Consider the following 20900-nt stretch of genomic DNA (forward strand, 5'->3'; position numbering starts at 1 on the left):
ATGAAAAACAGACATACGGTCCGCCCGTGTGAAAGGGGCCTTGGGCGAAACTGTATTCTGCTACATTTCTTTGGAAAAAATAAGTCCACAAACTATGGTATACTGTATATCTGAAAATCGATCAGTCCTGATGTACTGACGCCCTATCTCATTTCCTCAGGCCCAAAAACAGTACAAATACCTCCCAAATGACCCCTTTTTGGACCTTTTCCCTGCATTTTCTGACGATTCAACAGCCCACTCAAATTAATGGGCTGCTGTGTCCGCGTAAATGTGAGATCTACCACTCGCAACAATGTGAACCTAGCCTTAAAGGATATGTAAAGGTTTGCTTGTTTTTAGAAGAAAAAAAACAAACATGTCATACTTACCTCCTCTGTGCAGTTGGTTTTGCACAGAGTGGCCCCGATCCTCCTCTTCTGGGGTCCCTCAGCGGCGCTCCTGGCTCCGCCTCTTTTCGAGTGCCCCGTTGGAGAGCCGCTCTCCCTTGGGGCACTCGTGCGGGCGCGCTCCTGTGTCCTGCTGCTTCGTCTATTGACACAGACAGCAGGACTTGACCCCCAGCTCCTGCATCATTGGATTTGATTGATAGCAGCGCAGCCATTGGCTCCCGCTGCTGTCTATCTATCCAATCAGGACCCGAGACTCCGACTGGAGCTGGTGTGCTCGTCTCCGTCGCTGGAAAGACCGGGTTCAGGTAAGTAAAAGGGAGGCTCTGGGGGGCTGCTGCATCACAGAAGGTTTTTCACCTTAATGCATAGAATGCATTAAGTTGAACAACCTCAAAGCGTTTACAACCCCTTTAAAGAGTTTTTTTTTTCTTACCTGCATCACATACTAGCACATTATTGACACTTACCTCAAAACGAAGCCTTTCAGCCTGTCATCACTGGAGACAGCTTCCATCTTCACCCGTCTTTCTTCCGGTTCTGTGACTGGCCGAAGCCGCAATGATGTCACTCCCGCACATGCGCGCGGGGCACAGGGCTCTGAAGGAATAGCACAGGTGGCCGTTTCTTCAGAGCGCATGTGTCAGTGATGTCACTGGCTGCATGTACAATAAATATCTCCTAAATGGTGCAGGTTTAGGAGATATTTACACTAGCTATAAGTAAGCCTTATTATAGGTAAAACAAAGAATGGGCGCGTGCGACGTGTACGTGCCCGACGTACAATGATGGCGATTCGTGCAGGGAAGCCAACTTGCCACAGTACAACTGCAGCGGCAATCCATAACTATTTAAAGTCCATGTGCATGCAAAGGCAGGGTCCCAATACTTTTGGCAATATAGTGTATGTGAGTGAACTACCCAATACCAAGGATTTGGCTGATTGCAGTGCACACAGAGGAAAAGCACACTAAATAGCTCACATACACCAATCCTCTCAATCCTTTGCTGACACAATAGCTACAAAGTAAAACAAAATACCTAGTGTTTCTTCTTATGTACATGTACGAGTTAAGATTATAACAAATAGAATGTCTCAGCCCGGGTTCACACTATAACATGCTGCGGATTGCACAGGAGCGCTGTGCGCCCCTGTTCCCCATTTCAGGGACGAATCAGGGCCGATTCTATGCCTGAATTCGGCCCTGAAACGGAGCCAAAGACGCACAGTGCAGTGCACTCCGCAGCCGCCCCGGAGATATGTGAACCGGCTTCATAGGGAGCCAGTCACATTCTCCTGCTATGCGAATTGGATGCGGGGAAACGCACATCTAATTCGCATAGGTGTAAACCTGGGCTTACAGTCTAGATCAGGGGTATGCAACCTTTTGAGCACAGTGTGCCGAAAAATATTTTCAAAGAAATTGAGCGTGCCGATTTTATAACAAAAAAATGTCAACTTCATACTCTCAATCACAAAAAGGATTTTTTATAAAGTAAATGCTGTAAACTACTTTAGTAGTGAGAAATCAACATCTTGCACTCTCACGCCTCAGATCAGCCCCAATTCATGCACCTTCACACCTTAGATCACTGTCCCTCCTGCAAATCTGTTTCACCACTGTACCCCCTGCACATCTGCCCTACCACTGTAACCCCCTGTACATCTGTCCCACCACTGTAACCCCCTTTGTCATCTGTCCCACCACTGTACCCCTTGCACATCTGCCCTACCACTGTAAACCCCTGCACATTTGCTCCACCACTGTAACCCCCTGCTCATCTGTCCCACCACTGTACCCCCTGCACATCTGCCTCACCACTGTAACCCCCTGCACATCTGTCCCACCACTGTAACCCCCTGCACATCTGCCCCACCACTGTAACCCTCTGCTCATCTGTCCCACCACTGTACCCCCTGCACATCTGCCCTACCACTGTAACCCCCTGCACATCTGCCCCACCTCTGTAACCCCGTGCACATCTGCCCCACCACTGTACCCCCTGCTCATCTGTCCCACCACTGTAACCCCCTGCACATCTGCCTCACCACTGTACCCCTTTTCTCATCTGTCCCACCACTGTACCCCTTGCACATTTGCCCTACCACTGTAACCCCCTGCACATTTGCCCCACCACTGTACCCCCTGCTCATCTGTCCCACCACTGTAACCCCCTGCACATCTGCCTCACCACTGTACCCCTTTTCTCATCTGTCCCACCACTGTACCCCTTGCACATTTGCCCTACCACTGTAACCCCCTGCACATTTGCCCCACCACTGTAACCCCCTGCACATCTGCCCCACCACTGTACCCCCCTGCTCATTTGCCCCACCACTGTAACCCCCTGCACATCTGCCCCACCACTGTAACCCCCTGCTCATCTTCCCCACCACTGTAACCCCCTGCTCATCTGCCCCACCAATGTACCTCCTTTCTCATCTGCCCCACCACTGTAACCCCCTGCACATCTACCCCACCACTGTAAACCCCTGCACATATGCCCCACCACTGTAAACCCCTGCACATCTGCCCCACCACTGTAAACCCCTGCACATCTGCCCCACCACTGTAACCCCATGCACATATGCCCCACCATTGTTACCCCCTGCTCATCTGTCCCACTACTGTACCACCCTGCTCTTCTGTCCCACCACTGTACCACCTTGCTCTTCTGTTCCACCACTGTAACCCCCTGCTCATCTGCCCCACCAATGTTCCCCCTTTCTCATTTGCTCTACCACTGTACCTCCCTGCACATCTGCTCCACCGCCGTACCCCCCTGCTCTTCTGTTTCATCGCTGAACCATCCTCTCATCTGTCCTAACACTGAACTCATCTGCTCATCTGCCCCACGACTGTAACCCCCTTTTTCATCTGCCCCACCACTGTACTTCCTGCACATCTGTCCCACCTCTGTTCCCCCTGCTCTTCTGCTCCACCACTGTAACCCCCTGTTCATGTGTTCTGCCGATGTACCTCCTTTCTCCTCTGCACCCCTCTGCACATCTGCCACACCTCTGTAACCCCCTGCTCACCTTTCCCCCCAATGTACCTCCTTTCTCCTCTGCCCCAACACTGAACCTCCCTGCTCATCTTTCCCACCACTGTAACCCCCTTCTCATCTGCCCCATCACTGTACCCCCCTGCTTTTCTGTCCCACCGCTGAACACCCTTCTCATCCCTCTCACCACTGTGCCTTCTGCACATCTGTCCCACCACTGTATCCCCTTGCTCTTCTGTCCCACCACTGTATCCCCTTGCTCTTCTGTCCCACCACTGTAACCCCCCTGCTCATCTGCCCCATCAATGTACCCCCTTTTCTCATCTGCCCCACCACTGTACCTCCCTGCACATTTGCTCCACCGCCGTATCCCCATGCTCTTTTGTCTCACTACTGAATCACCTTCTCATCTATCCTAACACTGAACCCATCTGCTCATCTGCCCCACCACTGTAACCCGCTTTCACATCTGCCCCACCAATGTACCTCCTGCACATCTGTCTCACCGCTATACCCCCCTGCTCTTCTGCCCCACCTCTGTTCCCCCTGCTCTCCTGCCCCACCACTGTAACCCCCTGTTCACCTGTCCCTCCAATACACCTCCTTTCACATCTGCCCCACTGCTGTACCCCCCTGCTTTTCTGTCCCACCACTGAACCCCGTTCTCATCTGGCCCAACACTGAACCCCCTTGCTCCTCTGCCCCACTGCTGAACCTCCTTCTCATCTCTTCCACCACTGTACCTCCCTGCACATCTGCCCCACTGCTGTACCCTCCTGCTCATCTGTCCCACCTCTGAACCCCTCCTGCTCATTTTCCCCTCCTGCTTATCTGCTCCACCGCTGTATCTTCTTCTCATCTATGATATGCAGACTGGTGAAAGGAAGCAGAGATGAGACACATCTACCTGTCCTGGCACACTCATCCTACTGATACAACTCTCGCATCCAGCCCATGTGCTTGTATGTGATGTATGTGATGTCACATACAAGCATCTGGAATGGATGCGCAATGATGGGCTCAGGTCAGGGGCATTTTCTGAAAGCAGTGGGCCTGTGTGCAGGATCATAAGTTGGGCCCCCGCAGCTGAGAAAAAGTGCGGTGCTCTGCACCACAGGAAAAGTTGGGTGTGATTTTCATTGCACTAAATACTGGCTGTGGCTTAAAGAGACAGAGTGCAGGGGTTCAGTAGTAAGTGACGCAAAGGTTCAGGAATAATTTCAACAAAGTTCCCAGAAGCTCAACAGTAATTCCACAAACTGTCACCTGATTGTGGTTTTCTCAATCACAGTGAAATCCTCTTTCTGAGATTGGTATAAACTAGGGATATGCAATTAGTGGACCTCCAGCTTTTGCAGAACTACAAGTCCTATGAGGCATAGCAAGACTCTGACAGCGACAAGCATGACACCCAGAGGCAGAGACATGATGGGACTTGTAGTTTTGCAACAGCTGGAGGTCCTCTAATTGCATATCCCTGGTATAGGCAATCAAGCCAGTCATCTTCCTCCAGATGGGGGACGGGCTAGCAGGACTGTGATTGGCTTTAGCAGTGGCCAATGACAGTCCTCCTCCTCCTGGAAAGAGGGACTGCCCCTCTAGCAGAACTGCACATAATCTCTTCCCATCACAAAAGCTGACGATCGCAGCTATAGCAAAGTTAGAGAACCAAACAATGTTTCCCATCTTTTACAATGTGTGGGGGCGCAGTACCTCCCGCTCAGTGCAGGCGTGACGCGGGGAACTCTGAAGTTGGAATGTATTAGTGTCTCACTGACACTTCCCTGCGCTGCTCTGCTGATGGGGAAAGAGTCGAATGTCGGCAAAAAAGGCTTCGTTTGCCGCTTGCGTCACCAGTAGCGGGGGGATGCCTACCCCTGATCTAGATGCAGGGAAGACCACAAGAATAGCTCCTATTTCTCTGTAATAAGGACCAGTTCACAGCTGAACTGCACAGGAATCCTGTGTGATTCCTGTGCAAAGCAGAGCTGTGCGATTTTTCCGGTCATTCATTTGAATTGGCTGAAATCGCACTGAATCACATCAAAAGTAGTGTATGCACTACTTTTCTAAAGGGCACAGCGATCCAGAGTAGGCAAATCTACATTTGGAGTGTCATTTGGATTATACTGCCACCTGCAACGGACCACACACCCAGTGCATTTTGAATGTGGTGTGAGAAATGTGGGTTTCCTGCACCGTGTTCTGGTGTGAACGAACTTTCAAAGCAGCGAAAACCTTATCTCAAAAAACAGCTGAATCCATGCTGTGTCTTGCATAGTGAGTAGTGTAGCCTCACTCTCACCTTCCTGTTTCCAGATAATGAGCAGTCTAAGCCCTCATTCACACGAGGCGGACTCCGCTTCCATGGAGCCTGCCTCGGTCCGCCGGCTCAGCGGGAGATCTCTCCGTTGATCTCCGCTGAGCCGGCGGATGACAGGTCCCTCTCTGCTCACTGAGCGGGGAGGGGCTTGTCAGGCGCCGCTGCTGCCTATGGAGGGATCAGATGAAAACGGACAGCATGTCCGTTTTCATCAGATCTCACCCGATCCGCCAGCGACGGATCTGGACGTAGGGCCATCCGCCTGCTTTTTGCGGATCGGACCGGGTCGGATGTTAGTGGACATGTCTCCGCTGACATCCGTCACTCCATAGGCAAACATGGAACGCCCATTCAGGTCCGCCATCAAAACTGACAGGCGGACCTGAACGGTCCGATCGTGTGAAAGGGGCCTTATACTAAGGATTCAGTAGATCATGCTGCAGTCGTGGCAAATCGCAATGCGCAATGCTGTTGTCCAAAAGAAGCTTCTGCTACTTTTTGAGCAACAAGCTTTGTGCATTGCAATTTTGCAGTAGAGCTACCCCCGAAGAAGCCGCTGGATTTTGGGCCTTTTTCCCCACTCACAGCACCCACAGCCAGGCAAAAGGGATTTTCACTCTTTCAAATGGCTCAATAAACAGTCTAGGGTTTTTTTGTTTGTTTTTTTTTTTTTTGGGGGGGGGGGGGGTCATTTAAGCACAGTTAACTTGGATGGGGATTGGGGGTGCATGGGATACCCAGAACTGAAGAAAAACTGTAAACTCTAAACAAATGGTTGAGGAGCTGCTAAGTCTCTGGCTGCTGTAAGCCAAACTGCAAACTGTGCTGCACAACAGTGGCAGTATAGTGCAGCAGCAACAAGGAATAAAAGTTCCAAACAATGCTGCTAAAGACAGCACCTGGCTGTATTGCACGGCACCTGGCTGCTCTAGTCCCAAGGTTGGAGAGTAAGCGTGCTCCTGGCTGCACTCGGTCCTAGACACATGAGGTATTGAACTTCACTATCGTCTCCTTCCCTTAGGGGTGATAGCTAGTTTGTACTCAGTCCCTTTAAGAAGCTCCCAAGATCCAGAGGGCTGCTGTCTAGGCCTTTCTGCTGGACAGGCTGCTTCTAGCTTGGCTAGGAGTCGGCAGCTAAGCCTAGCTAAGACTAAAGCCTCTTACACACGATCAGATTTTCAGACAACTGTTCGTCTGTTTTTTGTAGCATGCTAGTCTCATTTTGAAAGTGAAGAGGTTAACCACCATACGAAAATTCTCGTAAGACAGAATACAACTTCAGAAGTGACCTCGTGTATTGAATAGTTTTGTGTGTATTCTTTCGTTTCTGAGCATGCGTAGTCTTGCTCTTACGATTTTTTTCAGACAAAAGCTGTACTAATGAAATGGAAAAATCATTTGTTGTGTTCACATCCGACAAAAATTTTATAGCCTGCACATCCAGCTTTTGTCGGACGAAAAATCGGAATTGGCTGTTGAAAGCACCATACTAAAGACCTGAAAAGCGACAGATCGTTCGTCGGACGAAATTTTACTTCCAATTTTCGTATCATGTGTACGTGCCTTTAATCTGGGTGATTTCCTGGCGCTCTCGTCCTCCTCCTCGCTCTTCTCCTCCTTTTTGCCACAGGGGGCAGAAGCCCCAGCGTAGGGCTCACCTCCAGACGACTAAACCCTGGACTCTGCTTCCAGGCTTCCGAATATTTATGGGTTGCTTTCCCAAATTCTACACTTGCCTTCCTAGGGATTGGTCAAAGCGCCATGAATATTCAGGGTGCAGTCTCTGTCACGCCCCTCCTCTCCGCCCACTATGTTTTGGAAACATCCAGAGAGTTCTAGAAGACAGGGGGAGTGTCTTGACCTTGCAGTAATACTTTCATAACCTGTCTGTCTCTTACCTGGTCTGTGTGTCAGCCTTGAGGCTTGTGCTCTCACACCTGCATGCTTAAGTAATCTTCCCTCAGTGTGGCTCCACCCTAGCCTCAACAGGAACCACTATTTAACACCGTATTCTCCAAGCCTGCCTTGCCGTGAAATATTGTGTGTTTGGCTTCCTAGTGCCGCTACGTTTGTCTCTGTTACCAATCGTGGCGTGCTCCCAACTATCCCTGTCTGCTTGTGACCCTGACCTTTGGCTTGTTCTTGACTATTCCTGTTTGCCTGTGACCCTGACCTTTGGCGTGTTCTCTGTTATCCTTGTCTGCTAGTCGCCCTGACATTTTGCTACCTCCTTACTATCCCTTGCTGTCCTGGGCTGCTGTTTCCTTTCCATCCTCCTGTTGCCTATCGTGAGCGTGAGCTGGAAGACCCTGGGGGCCGCAACCTGGAGCCAGTTGTAGCCCAGTCCATCCTCACCACTAGAGGCTCTGGTGAACATCTTCTGGCTCTTAGACTGCGCGCCCTGGAGAATCTATGCTCCAACTCCCTGTAGGATCTGTGTTGGTGCTCCAGGGGACCTGCCTTCCTGAACCACCCTGAGTTCCATCCACAGCAGTCAGCCTTAGGGTCCACTATCTTAGCGGTGCACTCCTGACCCCAACGGAGTGCATCTGTCACCTGGACTCAGGTGACCTGACAGGGAGGTAACAAAACCACAGACTGTGAAGCAATGCCCAGTCTCCTTAACACAATTAACCCCTGCTCCTCTGCCTACAGAGAAGCCAATTAAATTTGCCTAACAACTTACAAACTAGGAGGGTGCTAAATATATGCTATCACAATATTTAAAAAGTATAGCAAAAAACTAGATGATTCTTCCTATAAACATGTATCAGTTAAAAAATTGGAATAAGCATGTAACAATGCCTCACAGTCTGGATGCAAAAAATCCCAGGAATGTAACTCTTCTTCCTTCTGATATAGATATACTGTGCATATATATATATATATATATATATATATATATATATATATATATATATATATATATATATATATATCAGAATGCAGATGAATTGGTGATGTGTCTCTATCCATACAGGCAGTGTAACCTGACTTTCTCCTCCTTGCTTCTCCAGGTAACATCCACTGCTGTGCTGCGGCTCAACTGCCTGAACCCATATCCTCCAGGAATGTAGCAGGAAAGTCACTCTAAAAAAAAAAAAAAAAAAAAAAAAAAAAAAAGATGATTAAAATACTACTCACATGTAGTTTTAAAAGAAAGAATATGCAGTGTCTCCAAGGTATTCTCATCAGGGGCCGGCTCCCTTTGGTGGTAATTTTAGGCAACTGGACTGATAATGCTTATGATCTCCTGCTTCCCACTGTGTTTCAATGGTATGACCATCTTCACCCAAACAAAGCACTGACTTTTATTTTGATCTTTTGATTGTAACACTTGGGATAGTGTATATGCCGACTGCATCCCAGGAGTGAGAGCACCAATTACCATTAGGTTATTACGTAAAAACCAACTGCAGGCAAAAAAAAAGTTTTACCATACAGTTATGCTGTGTCTGCACTGCAAGGGTCAACCGCTCATTTTATCTAGGGGTGAGGAGAAAGCTTATAGTCCTCCATTCCACTGGAAAACAGAGCTCCCCCACTGTCCAGCGGTGGACCGCTCTTGGTCTATGGAGCCTGAGCTGGGCCTGATGAGGTCAGGAACAGTCCACCCCTGGAGAACAGTAATGCTGGGCTGGTCTTGTGCCGGGAGGATCAGGTAAGTATATCTCCCTTCTGCTGTCCCTTAGACAAAAACAAGCCCCACTGCATTGGAAAACGTTTTATTTGCCCAGAGTATAACAAGTCCGGCCCACAGTGTAAGGCTGTTTTCACATAGCCTTCAGCTAGTATAAAAGTATTGTTTCTAAGAGCCCATAAACGGCCCCTGCGAATCAATAAAAGTGGCGCTAAATGACAGTGTTTATACTATCTAGTATTCAGAAGGTTCTGTAAACTAAAGTGATCTAGAGCTGTAGCAAACAATATATATATATATATATATATATAAACCATAAATGAAAAATCTCATCAATGTACAAGTGAAAATCGTGACAGTGCCAATAAAGGTGTACCATACACAGAGCAATTTATATCGCAAATTGTATCAAAAGTGAGATTTAGGTATTTTAGTCCATAAAGAGTCCATAGACAGAACACCGTGAAGAAAATGTGCAGTATCTGGAAACAGTCCACCAATTCACTCAGTGTCAGTGATTCCTCTCCCCTTGAATTCAACACTCACCAGCTCAATATGCCTCACACTCTCGTGTTTTGGCAATAAGGCATGGGCATATAGTTGATCAAATGAAGGTAAAGATCCAGATTCCTTATTCAATGATTTCCTTCATTTGATCAACTATATGCCCATGCCTTATTGCCAAAACACGAGAGTGTGAGGCATATTGAGCTGGTGAGTGTTGAATTCAAGGGGAGAGGAATCACTGACACTGAGTGAATTGGTGGACTGTTTCCAGATACTGCACATTTTCTTCACGGTGTTCTGTCTATGGACTCTTTATGGACTAAAATACCTAAATCTCACTTTTGATACAATTTGCGATATAAATTGCTCTGTGTATGGTACACCTTTATTGGCACTGTCACGATTTTCACTTGTACATTGATGAGATTTTTCATTTATGGTTTATATATATATATATATATATATATTGTTTGCTACAGCACTAGATCACTTTAGTTTACAGAACCTTCTGAATACTAGATAGTATAAACACTGTCATTTAGCGCCACTTTTATTGATTCGCAGGGGCCGTTTATGGGCTCTTAGAAACAATAGAAAGATCTGCTCAGTTTATACTTTTAAAGTGGCAGCTTTGGATTAATTTTCATTAGGACGTTTGCTTACATTTTTTTGTAGGGGGCTAACACCCCTTTGCCTGGCATTTGGGCGCAGTGGTGAGAACTTGAGAAGGGCGCATTGTTTTGAGTTTTCACATTTGTCACATCATAAAAGTATTGTTAGCAGAATGATTTTACAAAGCATTTACAGAGCTTTCAGCAAGCTTTGTTGAAGCTTTTAAGGCTGGGTTCAAACAGGTCCCAGCAGGGGATCCCCTTTCTAATGGGGACCGCGGCCACCCCGGAGATGTGTGAACTGACTCCATTGAGAGCCGGTCACAGTCTCCTGTCATGCGAATTGGATGTGGTGAAACCCACATCCAATTTGCATCATTCTGTACCCAGTCTAAAGTACCATTTAGCTCCAGTTTGCACATTTTAGACACAGATCTTAATGGGAGTGCTGATTGCCACTTTAAACAAGCTGCTAGCAAGCTTCTGTACTACTTGAAGCCTGTTGAAAGACTGCTAGCAGCTTATTTAAAGTGACAATCAACACTCCCATTAAGACCTTTGTATAACCTTTCCAAACAACTGCCGGAGGGTGCTCCAAAGGCTTAGAGAAAGCTGCTCACAGCTTGCTGAAAGTCTTGCAAAAGCTTGCTAAAAATTGAATAAAAGCTTGCTGTTCACACTACTCTTAAGCCCCATACACACTATCAGATTTTCTGCTGATTTTTTCCTTCAGATTTACCAAAACCATATAATATGAGGTCAAACCTTAGGAGTTTCAATTTGTATGCAATCAGGCAGGCCCTTGCACTACATGGTTTTGGTAAATCTGAAGACAAAAATCAGCAGAAAATCTGATAGTGTGTATGGGGCTTATTACAAGTCAAAGCTCATGTGAAACAGGTCGAACTCCAATCTACAGCAGCCACTAGGCATCTTCAACATCACCATTCACTTTCAGGTATGTCAGATGCATCCTACTTACCCTGCTGCTTGCTGTGGCCCCACCTCCTAGCCACTGTGTATTTTCAATGCTTCAGGGACACACTCATGACACAATAACTGGCAGGTGGAACTACAGCACACAACAAGGGACACAGGTGTCCTGCACACTTGGAATTGTCAGATGCTGAAAATACCATTGACAGCCATAGTTCTGCAAAAGAACGAACATTGGAGTCACTGGCAACAACGATGGTAAGTAGTGGTAACAGTCTTTTACAACCTGCTCTTTATTTATTTTACAAAACAGTTGCTTAATAAGGACCCCCCCCCCCCCTTTAAAAAAAAAAAAAAACTGACAACACCAATACAATCATAATTTTAAAAATAATACATTTTAATAGGGACTTGCCTATTTCTTCTATGGTTTCTGCATAATCTGTGGTCTGACCTCCTCTTCCCCCACAAATGTAAAACCTGTGCCACCATTTAAAAAAAAAAAAAGCATAATTGGTGGCTAGCTTATTCATCATTATTCTCTGCTGACTTCACCTCCCCTGGTCTCAGCATTCAGCAAACCCTGCCATCCAGTCCATATGATCTCTGCCTTTGTCTTGGTCACATCTCTAGAGACGCTCTCCTGTGTTCCTGTTAAAGACTTGCTTGGCTGACATGCCTTCTGACTCCTGATCCTGCTTGCTGTTCTACTACGCCCCTCTCTGGCTCTCTGACGTTTTGGCTTGTCTGACTATCTGTTCCGGTTCCTAAACTCTGGCTATGTTTTGACTACTTGTCCAACAATATGTGTTACCGGTGCAAAATTCAGTTTTAATAACCCATCAATCTAGTTTGCTTGCTGCAATCATGTGGGTCCACCCAAGAAATAGTGGAATGCAATTATAGTACAAAAAGTGGATTGCGCTAACTTTTGTGTATAATAACCACCACAAAGTGTGCAAATTCTGCCAAGTAAAAAATATTTCTATATTGATCCTATAATGACGTGTTTTTCTCTGCCATCTATATTGGTATATTGATATTTTTCTCTATTTTGGCGGGTGTATATAAAAAAACTTATCTTTCCCTATATTATTTCTGATCAAAATGTATCTAGGTGAAATATCTTATAGTGTTACCAATCACTGTATAAAGTGCTAGTGCTAACAAAATATAAATATATACATATATATATATATATATATATATATATATATATATATATGTGAGAAATAAACTAAAAACTAAAATCATACAATGTGCCAATATTACTTCATTCATAGAATTCCCATATCAATGTATATATGTGCTGCACAGTGCAAGAAAATTTGCAAAAAAATGTTTTTGAAAAATGTCCCCAACATGTGCACCACAGTACACTAGATGTCCTCAGTGAGTGATCACTCCTGTGCAGTAATAACGCTTTTCTTCAATATAAAGTGCTCCAAATTCACCACTTATTGTGATTTCACCACCACCTGTTGCAATGGCCACTCATCAGATACAGTAAGAATATGCGTCTTTGGTTCATTTGATAACCACTTTGTTTATGATGGGTCCAATCGCAGCCTGTTCAAGCAGTACAATAGTGTCTCTTGCTCTATATAGTGTTCACAAAAACATGTGGATAGCCATCATGGTGTAGTATGTAACTCTCATTTATTTAAAAAAAAATTAAAAACATAGTCAAACTCACATGTTTAGGTGCCCCTAAGCCGGCACCAAGCTAATACAGCAGTGTATGTGGAGAGCGGAGTCTCAATCTGTCCTAGTGTCTCCTCACAGCGGTGTGCGTTCCAAGCCTCACACCCGTATGATCGGACGCGATAGGAAAGTCCCCAGCAGCCTCTACGCGTTTCGCAATAGGGTTTGCATAGTTTTGACTACGTTTACTTGGTTTACCTTTTTTATTATTATTAAACAAGTGTGATTTAACTGTACTTCTGTCTCAGTCTGATTCATGTTTTCTGACAGTATGCAAAGGCCATGAATTCAGAAGATGCAGTCAATCCACTTGTTGGTATTATTTTTTACAGATTGGATCAGCAGGATTACTGCATGGATCAGTTTGCCTTGGCACGGCTCACCTGGAATCTCCCACTGTGGCTGCTCCGGTACAACCTGTGTTGCAGGCCGTCCCCGCTGCTGCTCCAGTCTCTGTGCAGGCACCCGCCTCGAGTATTACCTCTATAAGAGGTATGTCTGGTTCCGCTTCGCTTCCCCAGCAATTTGGGGGTGATCCAGTCCAATGCAGAGGGTTTCTCAACCAGGTTGAGATATACTTTGAGATGCTGCCCCAGGCATTTCCCATGGACAGAAGCAAAGTAGGGTTCATGATATCTTTGCATTCTTAGAGAGCCTTGGCCTGGGCAAACCCTCTATGGGAGACGCAAAATCTGTTGTCTTGAGTTACCCTGAGTTTGTGACTTCTTTTAAAAGGGTATTTGATGTTCCCGCATGCTCCGCTTCTGCTGTCAAGTGCCTCATGTCCATCAAACCGATTACGCCATTGAATTCCATATAGCAGCCCGAGATATACCCACTGAGCTGGAGAGGTTGATCATGTTTGCCATCCTCATTGAACTAAGACCTTGTATTGATTATAGGGGTCTCAGTCGTTTCACGACTAAGAATGCCTATCCCATTCTGCTGATTACGGAGTTATTTGACCGCTTAAAGGGAGCAACAGTTTTCACAAAGCTTGATTTGAGAGGGGCATACAATCTCGTGAGGATTAAGGAGGGCGACGAGTGGAAAACTGCGTTTAATACCAGAACAGGCCATTATGAGTACCTTGTAATGCCTTTTGGCCTTTGTAACGCCCTGGCAGTTTTCCAGGAATTTATTTACGATGTGCTCCAAGATATTTTGCAGTTATGTGTGGTGGTTTATCTCGATGATGTCCTCATATTTTCCAGGTCCCTGGAGAGTCACCACACAGATGTCTGTCGTGTGCTTCAGAAACTAAGAGAGAACAATCTCTATTGTAAATTTGAGAAGTGCGAATTCCTGGGTTCCTGGGTTATATCATTATGTCATTTCCACTGCTGTTTTTTCGATGTTACAGAGAAACTTTCAGCAGTCCTACGGTGGCCCCAGCCCATGGGTTTACGTCCTCTGCAGTGATTTCTTGGCTTTACCATTATCGGAACTTTATTCGTAACTTCTCGCCTGACTGGGGTTTGCACAAGCAGGGATTGCATTGGCAACTATCATCTTGGATAAAGTATTCATATTGGATTAAGTATAACACTTCGGTTCAGCACTTCAGCGAATGCACAAAGCGAAAATCCACAACAGACTTCTGCAGAACACTAAACAGACTACAGGTGACCTGATTCTCCATCAAACTTTTTCATCTCTCATCCAGGCTTCCTCTCAATCTGTATGCACCCCCTACTTTTCCTTCTCACATTTGCATCCTCTCTCCTTGAATTCTCTCTCCTTCACCCATCTTCTCCACCTCACAGTATATATATCACCTTCACTTCTGTCTTCACCTTATTACTGCACATATCAGCTCCTGCTAATTCTGAACCTATATACCAATAAAACCTGCAGGACACATGTCCCCCCCACATAAGTCACACTCCCATATAACCTCTCTCACCCTTCTGCTTCTCCTAACTTCTGGAGATATTTCCCCAAATCCTGGACCGCCATCATTTACCTTCGGCCAACATACCCAGCATCCCCATCCTCTGATATCAGCTGCAATCCACACAATCTCATTTCTATTCCCCTTCTCCTGTGCCCTTTGGAATGCCCGCTATGTTTGTAACAAACTCACCACTGTCCATGACCTATTTATCACAAACTCCCTGAACCTACTTGTAATTTCTGAGACCTGGATTCAAGAATCTGACCTTCCTTCTCCTGCTGCTCTCTCCTATGGTGGCCTCCTGTGGACTCACTCTCCCAGGCCTAGTGGACGGAAAGGAGGTGGTGTTGGAATGCTCCTATCCTCTCAAAGCACGTTTCAGGTTCTTCATCTACCCCCTCTCTGTTCCTCTCCTCATTTGAAGCTCACTGTATTCGTCTATTTTCTGCAGTTTCATTGAGAATCGCTGTGATCTATCGGCCCCCTGGACTGGTATCAAACTTCCTTGACTACTTCTCTGCCTGGCTACCCTACATTCTCTCTTCTGAAATTCCAACAATCATTCTTGGTGACTTCAACATCCCTGTTAATTTTAACACTCCCACTACTTCTAAGCTGCTGAGCCTAACCTCCTCTTTTGTCCTAAAACAATGGGCACACGCTTCTACTCACTCTGTTGGCAACTGCCTTGACCTCATATTCTCCTACCTATGCACTCCGCACAACCTCTCCAATATTCCATTTCCTCTCTCTGATCACCACCTTATTAGTTCCACTCTCTCCTTGTCTGCCTCCTCCTTACCTTCCAACTATCAAACTATTACCCGTAGAAACCTTCGCCATCTTAAACCTCCTCTTCTTTTTTCTGCTACAGATTGTCTCTATGACAAAATCTCATTCTTGTCTTGCCCCAACTTGGCCACTTCTTTCTACAACAGTTCACTGTCATCCACCCTGGATACCTTCGCCCCCCTCACTACACACAGAATCAGGCCCCGACTGCTACAACCCTGGCAGAAAGACAACACCAAATGCCTCAAAAAACGTAACCGCGCTCTTGAGCGTCTGTGGCATAAGACTAAGTCACAGTAAGATTTCAGCCAATATAAATCTGCCCTCCAAAAATACCATTCCTGCCTCCACATTGCCAAACAGACCTACTTTATCACTCTCATTAATACCTTCTCACACAGTCCCCATCAACTCTTTTCTACCTTTACTACTCTACTTCTTCCTCCATTACCTCCACCCACTAACTTACTCACTGCCCAGGAGATTGCTAATCACTTCAAAAATAAGATTGAGACAAGTCATCTCGAGATCTCCACTCTACAGATATCTCCCTCACTTTACACTCCTTGTCCTCCTGCACAATCAATACTTCACTCTTTTAACCCAGCTACTATAGAGGAAGTCACTAAACTTTTTTCTAACACCCACCTAACCTCCTGCCCCCTGAACCCTGTTCCTTCTCAAATACTACGGTCACCATTTAAGTCTGTCCTACACTCTTTAACTCATAGGGAACTCCGTTCATTATTGTTGCACACAATCCAATGTGTTTCTTCATCTTTATTGCTAATTCCCAGGGGTGGCAAAAGGGGGAACATATAGTGGTTTCCTATATTTTTTATTTAGTTATGAAGAGCAAAACTAAAACAAAAAAATTCAGGTAGATATAGAATATTGAGCATGAATCTTTATATAGATTCATGCTCAATATTTTATATCTACCTGGATTTTTTATATAGCCAGCATGAGGAGGTTTTAGGCTTCTTCCAAATGTTTCCTTCTGTCTCTTTTGCTGTAAAAAAGTCTGTTTACAGAACTGCAGTAGTACAAGCTGATAATAGTCTACATTAACTTTGTTTTTACAAACAGATGCGACATAGGAAAAGTTGAAAAAACTCACTTAAAGCGGAGTTCCATCAGTGCTACCTATCAGTGCCACCTATTAGTGCCCTTCAGTGCTACCTATCAATGCCCTTCAGTGCCACCCATCAGTGCCACCTCTCAGTGCGCACCAGAGCCACCTATCAGTGCCCACCAATGCCACCTCATCAGTGCCGCCTATTAGTGCCCATCAGTGCCGCCTTATCATTGTCCATCAGCGCCACCTTATCAGTGCCCATCAGTGCAGCCTATCAGTGCCCATCAGTGTAGCCTCATCAGCGTACATCACTGAAGGAGAAAAACTACCTGTTTGCAAAATTTATTAACAAAATATAAAACGGTTTTGTATTTTTTTTTTTTAAAACCCAGAGGTGATCAAATACCACCAAAAGAAAGCTCTATTTGTGGGGGAAAAAATGATAAAAATTGCATGTGGGTACAGTGTTGTATGACCGCACAATTGTCATTCAAAGAGTGACAGCGCTAAAAGCTGAAAATTGGTCTGGGCAGGAAGAGAGCTTAGGTGCCCAGTAAGCAAGTGTTAAAAGTCAGCAGCTACAGTATTTGTAGCTGCTGACTTAAAATTTTTTCACCCGCTTTAACTACAAACCTCTTAACCTGGAATTTACTACAGTATTAGATTTGAAAGCATAGCCTTCTTGGATTTAAAAATTAACGTGTAAGATAAGATAATCATTACAGAAACCTTAATAAAACCAACTGACTGTAACGGTTAGTATCATTCCAAAGCTGACATTGTAAAGAATGGATCAAGGATACCAAAAATCAGTTTCTTAGCTACCACCATAATAGTTTGAGTGAAGGAATATAAGAGAGACAGGCATTAGCACTAAATAGGTAATTTTAGGGAAATAATTACATTATGCATGTGGTAGAGATAGTGTGTTAAGATGTACTGTAGATGGTCACTAGTTATTATATCTACACAAAATAAAAGGGAGATGAATGATACCCCCTCTTGTATGATATCCCCTAATGATAAGGTGTTAGGAGGTATTATAAAAAAGCTTGGGACACTGGTACTAAAAAGTGTGTTGCTCAAATATTCCCAAAAATCTAAAAGTGGTATTTAGGAGTAGGGATGGACGAACGGTTCGGCCCAAGCGTAAGTTCGTTTGGTGAACAACTTTCGCTGTTCAGACGTTTGGCGAACATCTGAACAAACAGGTCGTTCAACCGTTTGTTTGGCCCCCGAACCAACCACAATGCATTGCGGCGCTAAACAGTGCATTGCAAGCCCTGATTGGCTGAAGCAGTAAAACCTTCAGCCAATCAGGGCACAGAGCACTGGCAGAATCATGATTGGACACTGTCATCATAAACTTTATCAAATCATAGCTCATTACTGCCCCACAGTATAACAGTATTCTTTCAATGGCAGCCATTTTCAGTGCAATTTCAGCGTGGAGAGAGATAGAACAGGGCTCTGTTTAGTGCTATCAGTTAGTTAGTGTGCTATACTGTGCTATTTTGCTTCAATTGTCAGTGTAGAATATTAGTTTAGTGTCATTCTAGGGATGGTGTGAGTGTAGTGAGGAAGACCATCATTCAGCTTTGCATAGTGTGCAGCTAGAGTAGGGACAGCTCAGATAGTTTCAGTGTAGTGTAGTGAGACTGTGTCAATAATCTTTACATTAGTGTATAGCTAGAGTAGGGACAGTTCAGATAGCGTCCTTGTAGTGACGGTTGAACAAAATATTACAGCGCACACATGCTAAAAAGACATTTACCTCCTGCAAGGCTATTTAAAGCACCCAGACATTTTCAAAAAAACATTATCAAAAAATATGGGGATTTGGTCACACCATATTGCTATATGGTGCTTAAGCCCACTTACTGCGACAAAGTACCCCATGGTTTGTGAGTCCTACTCTATCTATAGACTGGGAGATCCTGCTTCTCTGAACCATGGGAGCCATACACTCCTCTATATGGGAGAACTGGAGGTCTCCACCTATGACACAGGTGGACACTAATGAGAGGCGCTGATGAGGGAGTGGGGTGCTCCTGCCCAAAAGGATTTGGTCAGAATCCATACAATAGACAAACAAGATATTTGGGGGGCAGACCCTAAACGATGCATTAAATATGGTGCAGCCATAAGACCATACAACAGAACAAAATATTACAGCGCACACATGCTGAAAAGACTTTTACCTCCTGCAAGGCTATTTAAAGCACCTAGACATTTAAAAAAAAATTATCAAAAAATATGGGGATTTGGTCACACCATATTGCTATATGGTGCTTAAGCCCACTTACTGCGACAAAGTCCTAAGCTATCCATAGTGACGGTTGAACACCGTCTATTTGATTGCGTTACTGCCAGTTTAACACCATTTACTGCTGTGTGCGTTACTGACAGTTTAATGCCATATAGTTTTGTGTGCGTTACTGCTAGTTTAACGCCATATAGTTCTATGTGCGTTACTGACAGTTTAACGCCATATACTGTAGTTTTGTGTGCGTTACTGCCAGTCTAACGCCATTTACTTCTGTGTGCGTTACTGACAGTTTAATGCCATTTACTTCTGTGTACATTACTGCAAGCTTAATGCCATATAGTTCTGTGTGCATTACTACTAGTTTAACGCCATATAGTTTTGGTGCGAACCAAACAGGGGCTCGTTCGGCCCATCCCTATTTAGGAGAAATTCTACTATAACTGATCTAGTGGTGCACAGTTACAAAAATAATTACATTTCCTCCTTCCGTGTATGAATGATGACTGTTTATCTGTATACTCTGATTACCGCAGGGGCGGATCCAGGGGGGGGCAACAGGGCAATTGCCCCCTCCGAGATTGTGGGTGAGTGGGTGGGCAGGGCAGGCATCGCTGTGGGTGAGAGAGCCGGCGGGCGGCTCCACAGCTGAGAGCACGGGCGGCTCCGTTAAGTGAACAGCTGTGTGCGGCTCAGTGACAGTTAGTTTGTGAGCGGCTGCAGTGCTGGCCAATCAGGGAGCCGGCGGGCGGCTCCACAGCTGAGAGCACGGGCGGCTACGTAAACAGCGGTGTGCGGCTCAGTGACAGTGTGAGCGGCTGCTGGCCAATCAGGGAGCCTGCGGGTGGGGGAGCAGAGAGATAACATCATCTCTCACCGCCCAGCGCCGCCCTGCATCCCTGCAGTTCCGCCCACACTGTTGAAAGTACAGGCAGCCGCGGCAGCAGAGAGATTACATCATCTCTCTGCTGCCCCCCCTGGGGCGGGATGGAGCGCTGACACATCCGCTCAGGATGAGCCCTGTGTTCGCTCTGCTCCCATCGCTCTCCCAGTGGCAGCAGCCAGCCCATTCCTCCCAGCCCAGCACTGATGACAGGGGGTCACCAGTTAAATAAGCCTGACTCTGACTGGGACACAGCAGACAATTATAGCAGGCAAGTGACAATCCGCAACCTGTGGCATGGGACGTGGCAAGTGACAATCTGCAACGTGTGGCATGGGACGTGGCAAGTGACAATCTGCAACGTGTGGCAAGTGACAATCCGCAACCTGTGGCATGGGACATGGCAAGTGACAATCTGCAACGTGTGGCATGGGACGTGGCAAGTGACAATCCGCAACGTGTGGCATGGGACGTGGCAAGTGACAATCTGCAACGTGTGGCATGGGACATGGCAAGTGACAATCTGCAACGTGTGGCATGGGACGTGGCAAGTGACAATCCGCAACGTGTGGCATGGGACGTGGCAAGTGACAATCCGCAACCTGTGGCATGGGACGTGGCAAGTGACAATCTGCAACGTGTGGCATGGGACGTGGCAAGTGACAATCTGCAACGTGTGGCATGGGACGTGGCAAGTGACAATCCGCAACGTGTGGCATGGGACGTGGCATGTGACAATCTGCAACGTGTGGCAAGTGACAATCCGCAATGTGTGGCATGGGACGTGGCAAGTGACAAGCCGCAACGTGTGGCATGGGACGTGGCAAGTGACAATCCGCATCTAGTGACAGGTGACGTGTCAAGTGAC

The sequence above is a fragment of the Aquarana catesbeiana genome, linkage group LG02 (genome assembly GCF_042186555.1).
Source record: "Aquarana catesbeiana isolate 2022-GZ linkage group LG02, ASM4218655v1, whole genome shotgun sequence".
Classification (NCBI taxonomy): Eukaryota; Metazoa; Chordata; class Amphibia; order Anura; family Ranidae; genus Aquarana; species Aquarana catesbeiana.